The 16,676-nt window shown below is 31.8% G+C and overlaps 1 protein-coding gene and 1 long non-coding RNA gene across 2 annotated transcripts in view; both read right to left on the reverse strand.

Annotated features, from left to right (window-relative positions):
• The window catches only part of LOC127726770 (serine/threonine-protein phosphatase 6 regulatory ankyrin repeat subunit A-like), a 285,494-nt gene that overhangs the window by 98,043 nt on the left and 170,775 nt on the right, over window positions 1–16,676 (reverse strand). The gene's annotated exons all lie outside the window — the stretch shown is intronic.
• Window positions 4,118–5,319, reverse strand: LOC127726560 (uncharacterized). Its single transcript, XR_007993570.1, has 3 exons — window positions 5,010–5,319; window positions 4,652–4,757; window positions 4,118–4,190 (listed from the first exon to the last, which is right to left on the reverse strand). It is a non-coding gene; the product is annotated as an uncharacterized LOC127726560 (long non-coding RNA).

Consider the following 16,676-nt stretch of genomic DNA (forward strand, 5'->3'; position numbering starts at 1 on the left):
TTTTACAATTTTTTTGCGTGTTTGCCTTATATCTTAAAAACTATATTAGATAGATAGAAACTTTAAATAGCAAAAATGATCAGCAAGACGATTTCTATAAATAAGTCAACATGACCTAAAAGGGCCGAGTGAGCTTTTCTCATTACTTGGCGTCCGGCGTCGTCGTCAGTAGGCGTCCGTTAACTTTTACAAAAATCATCTCTTCAACTACTGAGCCAAATAAAACCAAACTTAGCCTAAATCATCCTTAGAGTATCTAGTTTAATAAATGTATTCGTTAACTCCGCCCATCAACCAAGATGGCCGCCATGGCTAAAAATAGAACATGGGGGTACAATGCAGTTTTTGGTGGAAGAAGACTTCAAGTCTTCTGAAAGCCTTCACTGCCGGCTGTAAAATCATTGAACCGTTACCAGGTTGTATGCCGTATCCCTTTCTGTGTATTACAATTTGATTACTTCCGTGCCATTTCGTGACACCGATTTTTACACATGATTAAGCATCTGCATCATTTAATTTATAGGTTCGGCTTGAAAAACAATCAATATCGTAAGTGTTATAGTTTCTGATGTTTTAATGTAAAAATATATACCCTTTTATTTATGTAGATTATTAAATTTCATCTCATCTTACATGAACGTTATTTGTTTACTTGTAACCGGATGTTTTTAATGTAGATTATTGTACGCATGCGAGCATTTGGTATCGGGTCGGTTCGCACTTTTTAAATGTTCGCCCTTGGTCTGTTCGTCCTAAGTTCTTTCGCCCATAGATTACGTTCGCCCTAAGTTCCTTCTACTTACTTTTATCAATGACGTTTTATACGTCCTTTCATTTATTAAAAAATATTAATATTAAGGGTATTCAATTTTAATAAACTTATTCAGATATTTATATGGTATAAATTCTCGAAAGTCATGAAAACACATGAAAAACAATAATTAAAAGTTGATGGCTTGTCTTGGAGCATTAATAGGTCCTGATAATAATTCTCTGATTGTTGTAATAATTGTCTTTTGTAGATTAATGATTGGAATTATCGGAATAAACCAACTGGATTATTCGGGTGAATCTAAACCATTTTGGTTACATATCTGCGCATGTGCACAAATGGGAAATTTAATTGACAATTTGTGCGTACGAAAGTTTCAGAATATTGATAAACAGAATTGCATATATTCATACAATCCATCTTGTGTTAAAGTCAAGTTTCTTCGTGGAGAGTACGACTTCAAATCAATGATGCTTGAAAAAATACACGGATTGGGTTGTTCCGTCTACGTTTAGATCTTTAATGCAATCAAGTCATATTCCAGTTTTAGACAACATGTGTTTTTTAATACGAAAGTTAGAATATTTTAGTATGTTATTGCGATAATAAAAAGTCAAGCGCACACGTGAATCTGCTGGTGTGTTACACATCAAACGATGCACCGTCGGTCATTGTCGAAATGTCCCCAATGATTGTCTTTATTCCATTACGATTCAAAGTTTTATAAGTGACCAAAAACGTGATCTTGACAGCTAAATAGTCCAGCTCTTTACCGTTATTCGTCATTTAGGTACACCCATTATAGAGGCTCGAGTACGGAACCAGTTTGAAATGCTGATAAGTGCCCAAAACCCAATTCTTGGCCTGATACATATCTGCATTGGATATATTTAGAATTTTTCAATATCTGTTTATAATGAAAACCCTAGTTTTAGCGAACTTAACTAAAATCTTGGTAGCCAGTTTTTTTAAGGCCAACTATATACCTTTGACAGAAAACTTTTAAGTGAAACCAAATCAATTAATGTTATAATTGCTTGGCGAATTTGCATTGCATCAAGTTGACCTTTCCAAGACGAATGTATGGAATCTGGTTATAGAAAAATTAATTTGAATCAACAGTATTTGCAGATTTTTATGTTAAGTATAGTGAGTTTTGGTTGAGTTATATTATGAGTCTAACTATTTTTTGAAGAGAAAAATACGTCAAAAGCAATAATGGGACAAAGCAGACTGGTTTGGTGGGGCTGCTCTTAAGGTAATTCAAGTTACCTTTTATGCATCTTCTTCCACCTCAGAGCAATCAGCTCTTTGATTTGATTATATCTCTGAAACTAAAGCATTTAGAGCAAATCTGACGTTAAATTGTTCATCATGTCAAGATCTATCTACCCTGAAATTTTCAGACGCATCAGACAACCCATTGTTGGGTTGCTGCCCCTGAATTAGTAATTTTAAGGACATTTTGCAGTTTTTGGTTATTATCTTGAAATAATACATGTTATAATAGATAGAAATAAACTGTGAACATATAGATATTTATACCGTTAGATAATCTGTAAGATTGTTTTTGTTGGATTGCTGTCTTTTTTTAACCTATCATCACCAGATAAACTGTAAACAGCAAAAATGTTCAGCAAAGTAAGCTCTACAAATAAGTCGACATGATCAAAATTGTCAACGACCCCTTCAGGAGTTATTGCCCTTTAAAGTCAATTTTTCACAATTTGTCGTACATTTTTGTAATCTTTTACAAATATCTTCTCCACTTAATCTACTGGGCCAAACAGAAATAAACTTAGCCACAATTTTCAATAGGGTATCTTGATTTAGAAATGTATCTGGTGAAATTGCCATCCAACCAAAATGGCCGCCATGGCTAAAAATAGAACATAAGGGTTTACTATAGAAGTCCATGGGAAAATTGTAAAAAAAAATTTCAAATGGTCACAACTTGAAAACTAATTTAAAAATGATAAGGGGTCTTCAGTAACTATTGTAAGACTACAATGGGATGACCTGCTTTTAATTTAACTACTGGGCTAAATTAAACCAAACTTGGTCTCAATCATTTTTGGGATATCTATTACTATTTATTATGATTTAAACCTTATTTTACATGATTTCCAAAACCACAATAGATACAGGTGAGCGACACAGGCTCTTGAGAGCCTCTAGTTTGTGTATTATCTCAAAACTATAATAATATAATAACTTTAAATAGGAAAACATATCAGCCGGATAAGATGTACAGATATGCCAACATGATTGAAATTGCCAGTTAACTCTTGATAGAATTATTCCCTATTAATGATGATTTTTACTAAAAAGTGGTCAATGTTGAAGATGCAGGTGAGCGACACAGCCCAGCAAACAATTCAACATTTTAAAAACGTTTTAAAAATGTTTTGTTTTGGTTTCTAGAATGTTTTATTAAAACGTTTTAAAAACCAAAATTTGTAGACTCTTATAAATGTTTCAAAATCATTTTGAAGAAACGTTATTTTGGAACATTCAGAAAACGTTGAAATAAGGTTTTATGAAAAACGTTTCTGTCAACCTCCAACAAACATTTTCAACACATTTGTGTAACAATGATGCATTAGTGCGACCACATTACTTTGGTTTAAAAATATATAATTGATTGTGCAGTGTTTTGTATTTCATTCATTTCCTAATTGGTAATGCACGTGTTTTATTGAAGAAAAAGCAACATCTCCATAAGCTTGGATGGATGGTTGGTTGTTTAACGACCAGTGGCAAGTCAGATGCATATTCTTGATGAGAACATGATTATTAGAAATTAATACCCTGTCTTGTAATAGACCAACATGTTGTGCCAGATTTTTTGGTTCTAGCCCACAAGGCAAGTTTGCAGGATGACATGTCACATTATTCTGACTACGGCCAAAGAAGTCTTTACTCTAACTCATTTTGGGGAGAAGCAACAAATGATAATTTTATTGTCATTGGTTTGGCCAGGCCGAAGTTCCGACCCACAACCTCCGCACTTGAGGCGACCACACTCAGCATTACACCAAAGCTCTAAAGGAAGATATTCTTTATAAAACTATGCCAAAGCAAAGCTTGTCAACCCCTAACTGTTTAAACTTGGTCCTGTGACCTTGAAAGTGAATTCAATAAGGTCCTTGCATTGACAAGGAGATAACATATCTCTTAAGCCGAGAATTTGACATATTATCATAATAACTTCAATCAATGATCTAGTTTTTAACCAAAGCTTCAATTGTTGCAGAAATTGGAATATAGTTTTATAAATATCTTTAATCACTTTGCAACCAAAAAAAAACAGTACTGACAGGACTAAAATCAGTAGAATCAATGTACTTTTAAACAGATTTATTTGTTCAGACTCCAATTCTTCTTGCGCAATCGTCTGTCCTTTTCTTACAGGTTTCTGAAATGATCAAAAGCAATTTTTTAACGAGATCAGTACGCCCAAGTACACTGTTTAGCATATAACTCTTAACCCCAGTTAGTTGTTGTACTCCCTTTCAGTCAAACTATTTCATTAAATATATAAAGGGGAAATTATGCTATTTTTTGCAATCCAAGTAATTATTAAGATAGGCAAAAAACATAAATAATATTTTACATGTCAAAAGCAATTGCTACAAATGTATATCTCAATGATTTACTTGCAGGATAAAGACAATAGTTCCATCGTCAAGAACATAGCAATGTATTATTCTAATGTCTCTAAATAAACAGAAGTTCTGCATGGTTGGCAAATGTTATATTGCTATAAGTGGCTCAGAAATTTGTGTATAGATATTCAAATTGCAATAATAAACTTTTAAATAAATAAAACCTTCCACTTAAACGTATATTAAGATATTTTATTCAATTGAAAAATACCTTATATTTTGGTCCTCCTGGCTTGTGTGGGGCCTGTTTTATGAAGTCAATTAAGACTCCCTCCATATCGGAAACCTTGGATTTAAGAACACTCTTGCACAACTTTCTGAAAAAATATTACAGAATTAAAAAGATATATTTCATTATTATTTTTAACTTCTTTAAACTTTTATATATATATATATATAATAACTTTATGTAACTTTGCACTCTGTTTCTATCTAAAATAATAAGTGAGAAACATTATATTCATATTCATCATATGAATTCTTTTTGAGATTAAAGTCAGATAAAAAATCCAATCTTTATTAATGGCATTTGCTTTTAAATGTTCGACATATTTTCTAAAACAACTTACTCATGATTATCCTGCACAAAGGGTGACCTGTGAATGCCTCTTTTCCCTTTTGCCCCTTCAGACTGTATTTGGCCCATAACTGATTAGTGCCACACTTTTTCATTATCCTTCCTATACAGTTTGAAGGGCTGTGACCACCCTGTGACACCAAATACTGGACCTACAAAATTACAATTTAGTCCTGTTGTTATTTATTTATTTTTCGTGAAATCAAATATTTGTTTTATAAATAATCGTGTCCATGTACCAATCTTAGCAAAACCTACTAATATTATTGCCTAAAAGATATTTTATTTCTTGTCCGTATCGAGTTTCTTTAATTATTTTCCATGTATCGTATGACGTTATATGCAATTTTATATGCATTTGAATGTTTTTCTTCAATTACAGGTTTATTCTATTAATGCATGATTTTTTTATTCATATATATAGCATGTTTCGCTTATATATATTTACTTTAAATTAATATATATTACCTTTAACTGTTAAAATCTGATTTGACCTTTTCTCGGTAGATTGTTCTGGTGTTACATTATAAACTTTTACACATCTATTTATTTGAAAGGATTTCCCCAACGTAAATGATCTGTGGTAATCAACACTGGTCGTATATGAATTTCTTTAATTGATGATATTACACCTGGTGTTTCGGATATCATTCAGGTCAAGTTCGACCAAGGCCGTTCATCCTCGTCAGGTGCCCTTGCGTAATATTTTTATTTAAAAAAACATTTGATTATGATTACTTTTTAACTGTTATCAATATGTTTCTATCGTGTAACGTATCAAATGCAGTTACATTTTGCGGTATACTGAATTGTTCATGACTGGCAAGTTACAATCAATTTATTTACTATTTTAAGTCAGACATCATATATCTTGTAAAATGAGGCCCAGCACTGGCAGCACGGCTATGGGTAGTCCAAAAAAAAATATGACGTCTTGAAAGGATATTTTTGATTTTTGCTGTTGCTACGAAGTTGGAGGAGGGCGTCCACATTTTTTTTTTTGTCAAATAAGAAAGCCGTACAAAACGTCGTTATTATTTGACTACGCTCTGGGTAGTTTAAATGATTAATTATGCTGTCTTCGGATGCTTGTTTTTATTTAACTCGTGTAAAAGTCAGACCAGTAGCCCACAAGGCATGACAAAATGACACGTGATGGCATCATGCAGTGGTGAATGTGAATGTATGCCTGTAGTAGTTAAATCTGTGAATCATGTAAACACTACAAAAGTCTATAAGTCTGAAAAGACCATTTTTTGTCTTAATTTGCATGAACTTTTACTCGACATTCTCCAAAAGTATGACTTGTGTCTGTCTTAATTTTTCTTGACAAATTCTCATTTACATTAAATTTGTATGAAATTTACTCGACATATTCTCGACATTCTGAATATGGTCTTAAAATTTCTTGACAAATTCTTGACATTTGAATATTGTCTTCAAATTTCTCGACATATTCTCGACATTCTTATTTTTTCTCAGTATGGCTTGACATATTCTGAACATTTTGAATCGTGTCTTAAATTTACTTGACAGTTCTGAGTTTTACAAATCATGACCAATATTCATGATATAACTTTAATCTTTATTTCTCTTTATATGATATACTGTTGTTTCAAGTTACACTTCTTTACAACAAAAATAAAAGTTGGGCATGTAAAATAATTGAAAATTTGGGTATATAAATATTTTTACAAATGCAAATATGGCTATGAAATCTAAAGTATAATATAATTCAAATGTGGGTGTGTTGATATAAAACAATTTCAATGTGGGTTTTTAAATAATTACAAATTTTTATTCCTAAATCTTATAAATTAAATGATTCAAACCAATCATACTGTAGACATATTTCATTCTACATTCATAATATTCAATTTTGATATGGTAAATAATTATTATACCAAAATGTGGTTTATATAAATAGCAAATTATGATGATATAAAAATCATTCATTTAACAGAAGAAAAATTTGTGTAATGTCATCTGTTGGAATATATTAAGTATTACACATGGACAGGATGTTCCTCATAAAATTAGGGTATTCCACACCCCAGAGTACACGCAACTGTCAAATAGAAGTTATTGCTTTACCTGTAATCAGCCATACAACTTATCAGTTGACCGACCATGCCACTACAATTTAAAAAGTTTGTTGATAGATGAAAATGAAAATCATCATTTTGATGAAAAAAAATTGAATTGAAATGGATTTTCTTCATCAAAATTATGAAGTTAATTATTTTAACATTAAAACAAATTGAATAATTCCCAAAGATTAAAAGAAAATTATTATCTACTCCAGGAATAATAAAAAAAAATGTATTTATGATGGGTCCCATCAATGATTTCTATAGAAATCATCGGTCTTATGAAATGGTTCTCAAACAGACATGCATAATATAGATCTAAACATTTCTTTCTTTTCAGGAAGGAGTTATCACAAATATTTATTTTTGATAAAAAATTATAAAATTCAACACTCAAATTTGAATAAAAAATGTTTTTGGGTTGTTCTAAAAAGTGAATAAGGTTTTTCAATCAAGATGGGAACAAATTCTTTGACCTAAACGAAAGCCCCCCCCCCCCTCTTTTTTTAACCACACAAACACAAAAGATGAATTGTGGGGTCCAAAAGAGATACAAGACACCTATTTTAGTAAAGCAAATTTGACTGGCAGTTTTGCGAACGGCAAAAATCTAAATGCTGTTTGTCAATACTTTCGACTTATATTCCAAGTGAAAAGAATTACTTAAATGTTTAATAAAAATAAATCAAAATTAAACTACATGGGGGATTATTCAGGGTATTCCAACTTAGTTGCACCAAAAGGGTATCTTACTATACCAAATTAATCCTTGATTCTTCAAAGTTTAGTTTAGCCATAACAAAAAGGAGTATATAACAGCAATAGAATGTCAATGTCATAAACAGTGCAAAATAAGTCTGTTCACATTTCAGGCGAAATTTATACTGTCGAGATAGTGTCAAGACATACACTACAAACCAGTAAAGTCTGAAATGGCCTATATCTGTACTCGACTGTACTGATTTTTACTCGACCAGTCTGAATTGGTCTGAATTTTACTCGACATTACTCGACCCAAGTCTTAACCATACTCGACCGTACTGATTTGTACTTGACCCTTATCTTTGCCATTGAAAATAGTCTGAACTATTACTCGACCAGTCTGAAACAGTCTTAACCCATTCTCGACCAATTTTTTCAGTCTAAACCATACTCGACCAAAGGTCTGAACAATACTCGACCAGTCTGAACCATACTTGACCAAAAAACCTAAATTTTTTTTAAATTTTAGCTGTTTAAATTAATTTCTTTTTTTCTGACATGAAAACAGCCACAATAAAATAAAGATATATACAAAAATATATTTTTACATCCTTACATGATTCTCAGATTTATCAAATAGAGATAGTTAAATTAAATTATCTTATATAATAATTTAATTATATCAATTTTAAAGTTTTAGAGTTTTGTTAAAAAAAAGATTTTCTTTTAACTAAAAACCACACCTTTACTGTGGGTAATAAAACCTTATTAAGGTGCTTCTTGTTTGGCATGTGTGTTTTGGTTTTTTTTAAACTTAATTTTCCTAAATTCCTAAAGAAAACCTATATAGGTTTCATGGTTATATACAATAGTTATATAATTATCTTTTTAATGAGGTAACAACAGCCAAAAAATCACTGAAATTGTTTAACCTTATATTAGAAATATATCTATTCTTATTATAATCTGGGATATATTATGTATAATATATATCAAAAGGGGATGAAAAAATTAAAGAAATAGATAAAATTTTTCTTTTGATTAGTGGTAAAGTATAAAGTAATACCTCCTGCTTGGGGCAAACTCATTAAAAGATCACACCTGGTCAGAGAGTATTAATTTCTAATTAACATTCATTAAAAATTGCAACATCCTGTAAAACTTAAATCGCAAGGCCTTTTGAATTCACTAGATAAGTAATACACGAGTTTAAGAAAAAAAATAGCTTTCTTTTTACCTGTAAAACACACATGTACTGAGATAAATAAACCTTATTAAAGTGCTTCTTGTATGTCATGTCTTTAATTTTGACAAAAGTTATTTAAATTTAATTGAAATAAATTTTTTCTACAACTTTGGAACACATTTCCTTTTTTAAATGGTTATCAAGGATTGCTATGGAAGTTCTATTATCATGATTATCTTAAATTCTTGGTTTTACAAAACAAAGGTGTTATTTTTAAAATTTATTAAGTTGCTTTATATACTATTTTAAATATATTTTGATAAAAAAAATGTTCACTGCATTATTAACTAAACTCAACTGACACCATAAATCTATACAAGGCTTAAGTAAATGGTGAAAATTGTCCAGTAACCATAAAATATATCTGAAACATTAAAAAAAATTTGAATAACATTGAAAATATTAGTCACAATTCAGTTTTGAGATTATTTGATCAGTTTGTTTTATTTTTTATTTTAAAGGTGATATATATATGTAAGTGTTGATAAATATGGTGTTGAATTTATATTATGTTTATTGTGAAATTTTGGTTTCAATATGCCATATTGAATACATTTTAAATTTCAAATTGTTGTTCAAATTTCTAGCCAGGGGAAATAGCTGTTAAAAACAGTTCCTAAATTGATGAAATACAATAGATAGATACAAAAATTAGGTCTAGGTTGGTGAAGACTTAGTCGAGTATGGTTCAGACTAGGTCGAGTATGGTTCAGACTAGGTCGAGTATGGTTCAGACTAGGTCGAGCATGGTTCAGACGAAAATAAAATGGTTAAGTACTGGTCGAGTACAAGTTCAGACTGTTAAGTATGGTTCAGACTACAGTCGAGTATTATCAAGTAAATTTCAGACCAATTCAGACTGGTCGAGTAAAAATCAGTACAGTCGAGTACAAATATAGGCCATTTCAGACTTTTACTGGTTTGTAGTGATATTTAAGACTGTCAAGAATGTGTCGAGACATATTCAGACATTATTTAGAATGTCAAGAATATGTCGAGACATATTCAGACATTATTAAGAATGTCAAGAATATGTCAAGACAGATCGAGACAAATTTAAGATAGTCAAGAATTGGTCGAGACTAATCCAGACTCTTATCAGATGATACAGGAAGTGTCGAGAAATTTTAAGACAATGTTCATACTGTCAAGACACTTGTCAAGAAAAATCAAGAACCTTATTAGACAAATTAATTCTATGTCAAGAATTTTTAAAAATTATTCAGACAAATTAAGAATGTCGAGTAAAAATTCATGCAAATTCAGACAAAAACTGGTCTTTTCAGACTTTTTGACTTTTGTAGTGAAATAGATTCATGCAAATCATACGAATGTCATGGAGAAAATAATGCAGTAATTTCTCTCAACTACTACAAAATACTTCGAATGTTTATTGATTTTATACATTCCTCATAGACTGAACGCTATTCTGTAGAACTGCTCTTCTAGCATGTCTAGTGTCGTTGTTTTCCCAATTTAAAAAAGGCGGTGAGAGTTTCTCAATTAATTAAAAATGTCTATCTTCGAATATGATAATACTTTAGAGATTCGATAAATGGAAATATAGAAATAAAATACGAAACTAACTAATAAGTTACAACTGGTTCCCGGTTGTACAGAAAAGAAACCAGTTATTAGAATACAAGAATTTTTTTTGACATAACATATCATCATATCGACAGATCGAAGATGACTTTTCGAAATTAAAAATTGAAAGTAATTATCAAAAACAAAAACATTGCGTTCATGATTTATAAAGTTTTTCTATACTTATTAAAAAAACATTTTTGAAACATTATTAAAAAACAAAATTAAAAACGTTGTTTTAAAATGTATTATTTATGTTCATCAAAAACATTTTTGAAAAAATGTTTTTTTTTACGTTTAAAAAATGTTTGCAGAAACATTTCTACTATAGTTACAGAAAACGTTTCAATTTTACCTTTTAAAAACATTTCTCAAACGTTTTTTCGACACTAACTTATTTGAAACCTTTAAAAAACGTTTCTAAAATGTTCTGTGTTTGGTGGGAGGTTCTTTAAAGCCTCTGGTTATAAAACTTATACCATAGGTTAATATCAGCAATTTCTCGGTCAAAGTTCTCCAATAGTGGCCGATCGACTTTTTTTTAAAAGAGTTACTATGGATTCATTTATTTTCGTGGATACCAATTTTTGTGGATGAAGGAAAACTTGCATGTTCGTGGATATTTAATTTCGTGGTTCAACTGTACCCACGAAATCCATGAAAATTGGTATCCAACGAATAATAATGAATCCAGAGCTAGTATACCCCTTGGAAATATTAAATTTATCGAAAATGGCCTCGTTAGCGCTCTCAGGGGTACAATTCTTGACAGATTTTTATAAAACTTATACTATAGGTTAATATCATTAATATCTCGGACAAGTTCTATAATGGTGGCCGATCAAATTTTTTTATACGACTGCAAAAAAATTGCGTTTGTATAATGCCATCATGTCGTCGTCGTCCGAAGACACATTTGGTTTCCAGACAATTACTTTAGTTTCAGGGAATGGATCTGTATGGAATTTTACCAGAAGTTTCAATACCACAAAAGGAAGGTTGGTATTGATTTTGGGGGTTATGGTACCAACAGTTTAGGAATTAGGGGCCAAAAAAAGCATTTTTGTAGTTTCCGGACAATAAATTGTGTGTAAGTGTATGGATCTCTCTGATATTGTAGCACAAGGTTCCATAACACAAAGGGAAGGCTGGAATTGAGTTTGGGGGTGATTGCCCCAAACGTTCTGGAATTAGGGGTAAAAAAGTGATCAAAAACAAGCATTTTCTAGCTTCCAGACAAATTCTTGAATTTGTGTTAAAGTTAATGGAACTCTCTGAAATTGTACATTTTAATTTTTTGTGTTTTTTTTCAAAACAATTTTCCATTTTTACATTGATATTTTTTTTATTTATATATAAAAGCAACAACTACTGATATGGCAGGCTAGGAGATACACACCAAACAGAGTGTGTAAATTATCACATATAACAGATTAACTAAGTATTGTGCAACAGCACAGTATTGCGCATTAGCACAGTATTACGCAAAAGCACAGTATTACGCAATATCACAGTATTGCGCAATAGCAAGAAATCTTCAATTGATTAAAGAGTGAGGACAACATTTCAATATGCAAACTGTTAGCTTGCAAGCTTGTAGCTTGAAAATCCCTAATTTTTTATTTTTTAATAGGAAGTCAACTTAGGAGCGCTGTGATTGGATGTAAGGGTACAATATATTTATTTATTTATCTATGAATAACTGCAATGTGTATATTTACAATATAAATTTTGAAACCCATTCATATATTTGGTGTAAAATGACGGTGGGCATGGATAACATAAACAAGCTCCGTTGGAAGTTGGTCATGATACGATTTGACTTCAGTTTTTAAAACAGAATAATAAAGTACTAACACCACACATAACTGTTTTGTCCAGGTTTTTATTATAAAAAGTGGTAAATTTAAAAAATGTATTGTCGCCTATGGCAGAATAAATACTACCGTTTTCCCTTAAACAGTCCTAAACGGAAGTCTTGTGCACGAGGATAAAAGCATATGTTAAGGGTTACTGACAGTCACCCAACGTCAAAACCGTAGCACTACGAATATTGTCTGCGCAAGTTAATGTTGTCCCAACCAAAAAGGTAGATCTAAATACCTAAAGGGAAACATTGTAAATGAGCATTTATTTGCCATTGAAGTGCAATCTTTCTTGATTATCATTATTATTGATTATTAAATAGAATAGCCTGTAATTTCAAGTAATATTAATTCCAGTAAAAAAATTAGATTTAAATCGACGATGTTATTACACATGCAACGTGACTCAGTTGATGCTAAACATTATAAATTCTAACAGGCTCTATAATATGTATTTTGTGTCTTTTAATTTTAACTTAAGGTTTCATATATTTTATCTTTTGATTATCCTCTCTGTATTACGTTGAAAATTACTGTTTATTTGAAATATAAAATACCATTAACAATCATATCAGGCAAAATGGTAGGTGACTGCAGGTCACATTTACATATCACAAACTTTTAAAATGTTGTAGATATGTACACGTAGGGTATCATGGATTTACAATTATTCATATGAGGGTCAAGAAGGAAATTTAAAGGTAAGACCTCGGACTTGATTTTCGAAAGTATCTTATGACTAAGACATGATCTACGATAGTTTTAGTTCATGTCATAGTCGTAAGATATGTATTCGAAAGGATCTCAAGATATGTCATAAAAAGTAAAATCACAAAAATACTGAACTCCGAGGAAAATTCAAAACGGAAAGTCCCTAATCAAATGGCAAAATCAAATGATAAAACACATCAAACAAATGGACAACAACTGTCATATTCCTGACTTGGTACAGGCATTTTCAAATGTAGAAAATGGTGGATTGAACCTGGTTTTATAGCGCTATACCTCTCACTTGTATGACAGTCGCATCAAATTATTCCATTATATTCATAACTTTTATCGTACACTTAAGACATCTTGCAACATGACTTATGATGGTCTTTTGATTGTCATAAATGTTACGACATCACACATTTGTTTCTAAGGTATACGTGTCACTTACTGCATCTGTTTTGCACATGCAACATGCAGGTCCAAGATTTTGAAAAAGGGGGCCCAAACTAGACAACGTTTGGAGTGGCATATGCTAAAAGTCTATACATAAACCATATATGTAGCTCCATAGGGGGCAAGGCCTTGCCTCTCCTACTAAATCCGTTTCTGCATGGAGACTCCCTTGCTCTATTTTCGGCACTGATATAAAATTTGAATCTCCTGCGACGTAAAATTCGGAATCCTTTTCCTGGTAATGATTATTTTTAATAAATATTTATGATATTTCTCTCTTTATATAGTAATTCATTAACGTATTTGCACGGGCATTTCTTTAATCGGGTATTCGATGTACCATGTCTTAAAGGTATTCCCAATTACTTCATTATAATAATACATATACGCGAAGTTCTAACTAAATTTAAACAAATTATCAACTCAGATTATAACTCGTTTTCATATATACTTTCATGTTCATCGTGTTCATTATAATGAAAAATACGAAATGTTCGTATAAGATCAGAATAGTAATAGTTTTTCATACTTCTATATCTTTTTGACTGTCATACGAGCATCATAAGTATGATGACTATTTTATGACTGCCATGATTTACATTCTGAGAAATATCATATGATTGTCATAAGATGGTCCTAGAATGTGTCCTAAAATGTATCTTATGACATATCTTGGGATACTTTCGAAAATCAGCCCTGGACTTTTACAAATCAAAGAAATTAAATGTCTACTTATTAAGTTCATGAAAACATAGGTATCAACCGCATTTGGAATCCCGAAAAAATCTACAGGGGCATATCTTGAACGTTAACTGAATCAACAGGTGAACTTTGTCTTATTTCAAATGTTGTTTTAGTGGAGTTTAGTTTCCATTTCCTTTCTTGAGTGTTGCAGTGTTTTTTCCCTTTTTTTTTGGTAATTCATGATGTCAAAGAGTGGTGTCGTGTTAAACATGTAAAAGGACTTTTAAATTTAATTAAATGTTATTTCTGACCGTTTTACTCTTCATAGACGATATATTAGAAACCCGTAGGAGTTCCACTTAAAAGAGGGAAATGTAATATGTGTTCACGTGTGGAGTTAATTGGTGGCATCAATATTCTTGCAAGTAGTCATGCCAAGAAATTTCCTCCGTTGCAATTTTGAAAACATCCCATGGAGCAAATTACACGGATGATTTATATTGACCATTTGGTGCATAGCAGGGGTTTAAGTGACATGTACATGCAAGTCATAAATTAATTTGTTGAATAATTAACTACTATTGGGTGTCGTAGAATATCAACCAAGGTTTAATTGAACTGTTCGTGGCATGACTAGTACGACGAACTGTCAGATCTTTTATTGTTTTAATTAATAATTAAAATTAGATTTTGGTTTTCTGCTAATCTTATTTTCCATAGTTTTACATCTATATTTTGAACTACATTTGCACTGGTACAATTACTTCATATTAAGGCTCTTGTATAGCACGATGCAAAGATCTGTTCTGTTCTGAGCTGTATACTGGTAAACATGTAGGGTTAACATGTACCACCAAGATTACTTCCATGCACATTGATGAAGCAACCAGATAAGAGCATCACAGTACCTGCATCTTAATAAATGTGGAACATGTTTTATTTTGTAATATCGGCCCAGGCATAATGCAGTTGACACTAAAGGCTAGAATGGCTTTGTTCATTGAATAAGTCGCGCTAAGATGCAGACTTTCTTCTCGTCATATGACAGTTTACTGCTAGTCTTACCTGATAACACAGGTGATGCTACTAATATTTCCCTTAAGCATAGGATTTACTGCTAGTCATACAAAATAAAACATTAGTTATTGCTAGTCGTACAAAATGAAACATTAGTTATTGCTAGTCATACAAAATAAAACATGAGTTATTGCTAGTCATACTCAATAACACTGGATTAACTGCTAGCCATACCCAATAATACATGGGTAGCTGCAGGGCACACACAAACGTATTGGTAAGGACAGGTTACTCCTGATAACATACTAACTACTGCTGGCCATTCCGTATGACATATAAAACTCATTTGGTTTTGCATGTAGGTCATCCTGCTATTGATTTGTACCATAATTTTCGGAGGTGCCTGCATATCACCCTGCTATTGATCTGTACGATAGTTATTTGAGGTGACTGTAGGTCACTCTGTTATTGATCTGTACCATAATTATCTGAGGTGCCTGTAGGTCACCCTGTTATTGATCTGTACCATAACTATCTGAGGTGCCTGTAGGTCACCTTATTACTGATATGTATCATATCATTTCAAACGTGTAGGTATGTAAGCCTGCTATTGATATGTACCATATCTTATCAAAAGTGCAAGAGGTCACATTGCTATTGATCTCTATCATATCTTATCAAATGTGGTCAACTATTATTAGTCTCTACTATATCCTACCATAGATGCTGAAGATTATATTCCTGTTTGTCTATACCATATCCTATCATATCCTATCATATTTATCAAAAGTGCCTGTTTGTCATCCTGCTATTGATCTGTACCATAATTATCTAAAGGTGTCTGTAGGTAATTGATCTGTTCCATAATTATCTGAGTAGCCTGGAGGTAACCCTGCTATTGATTTGTACCTTAATTATCAAAGTTGCCTGTAGGTCACCCTGCTATTGATCTCTACAATAATTATCTGAGTTGCCTGTAGATTACATTGTTACTGATCTTTGCTATCTTGGGTGCCTGTATGTCACCCTGCTATTGATCTGTACCATATCATTTCAAAGATGCCTGTAGGTCACCCTGATGTTAATATGTAACATATCATATCAAAGGTACAAGAGGTCACGTTGCTATTGATCCGCAGCATACCCTTTCAAAGGTGTTTGAATGTCACCTTGTGGTTGATCTGTACCATTATATAATTAACACATAGCTGAGAGGGTGATAGAGCAGGTTGTTTCCCCGAGAAAACATTGTCAACTGAGGCGAAGCCAAGATTGACAATGTTTTTCGAGGGGTACCAATC

The sequence above is a fragment of the Mytilus californianus genome, unplaced genomic scaffold (assembly GCF_021869535.1).
Source record: "Mytilus californianus isolate M0D057914Y unplaced genomic scaffold, xbMytCali1.0.p SCAF_18, whole genome shotgun sequence".
NCBI lineage: Eukaryota > Metazoa > Mollusca > Bivalvia > Mytilida > Mytilidae > Mytilus > Mytilus californianus.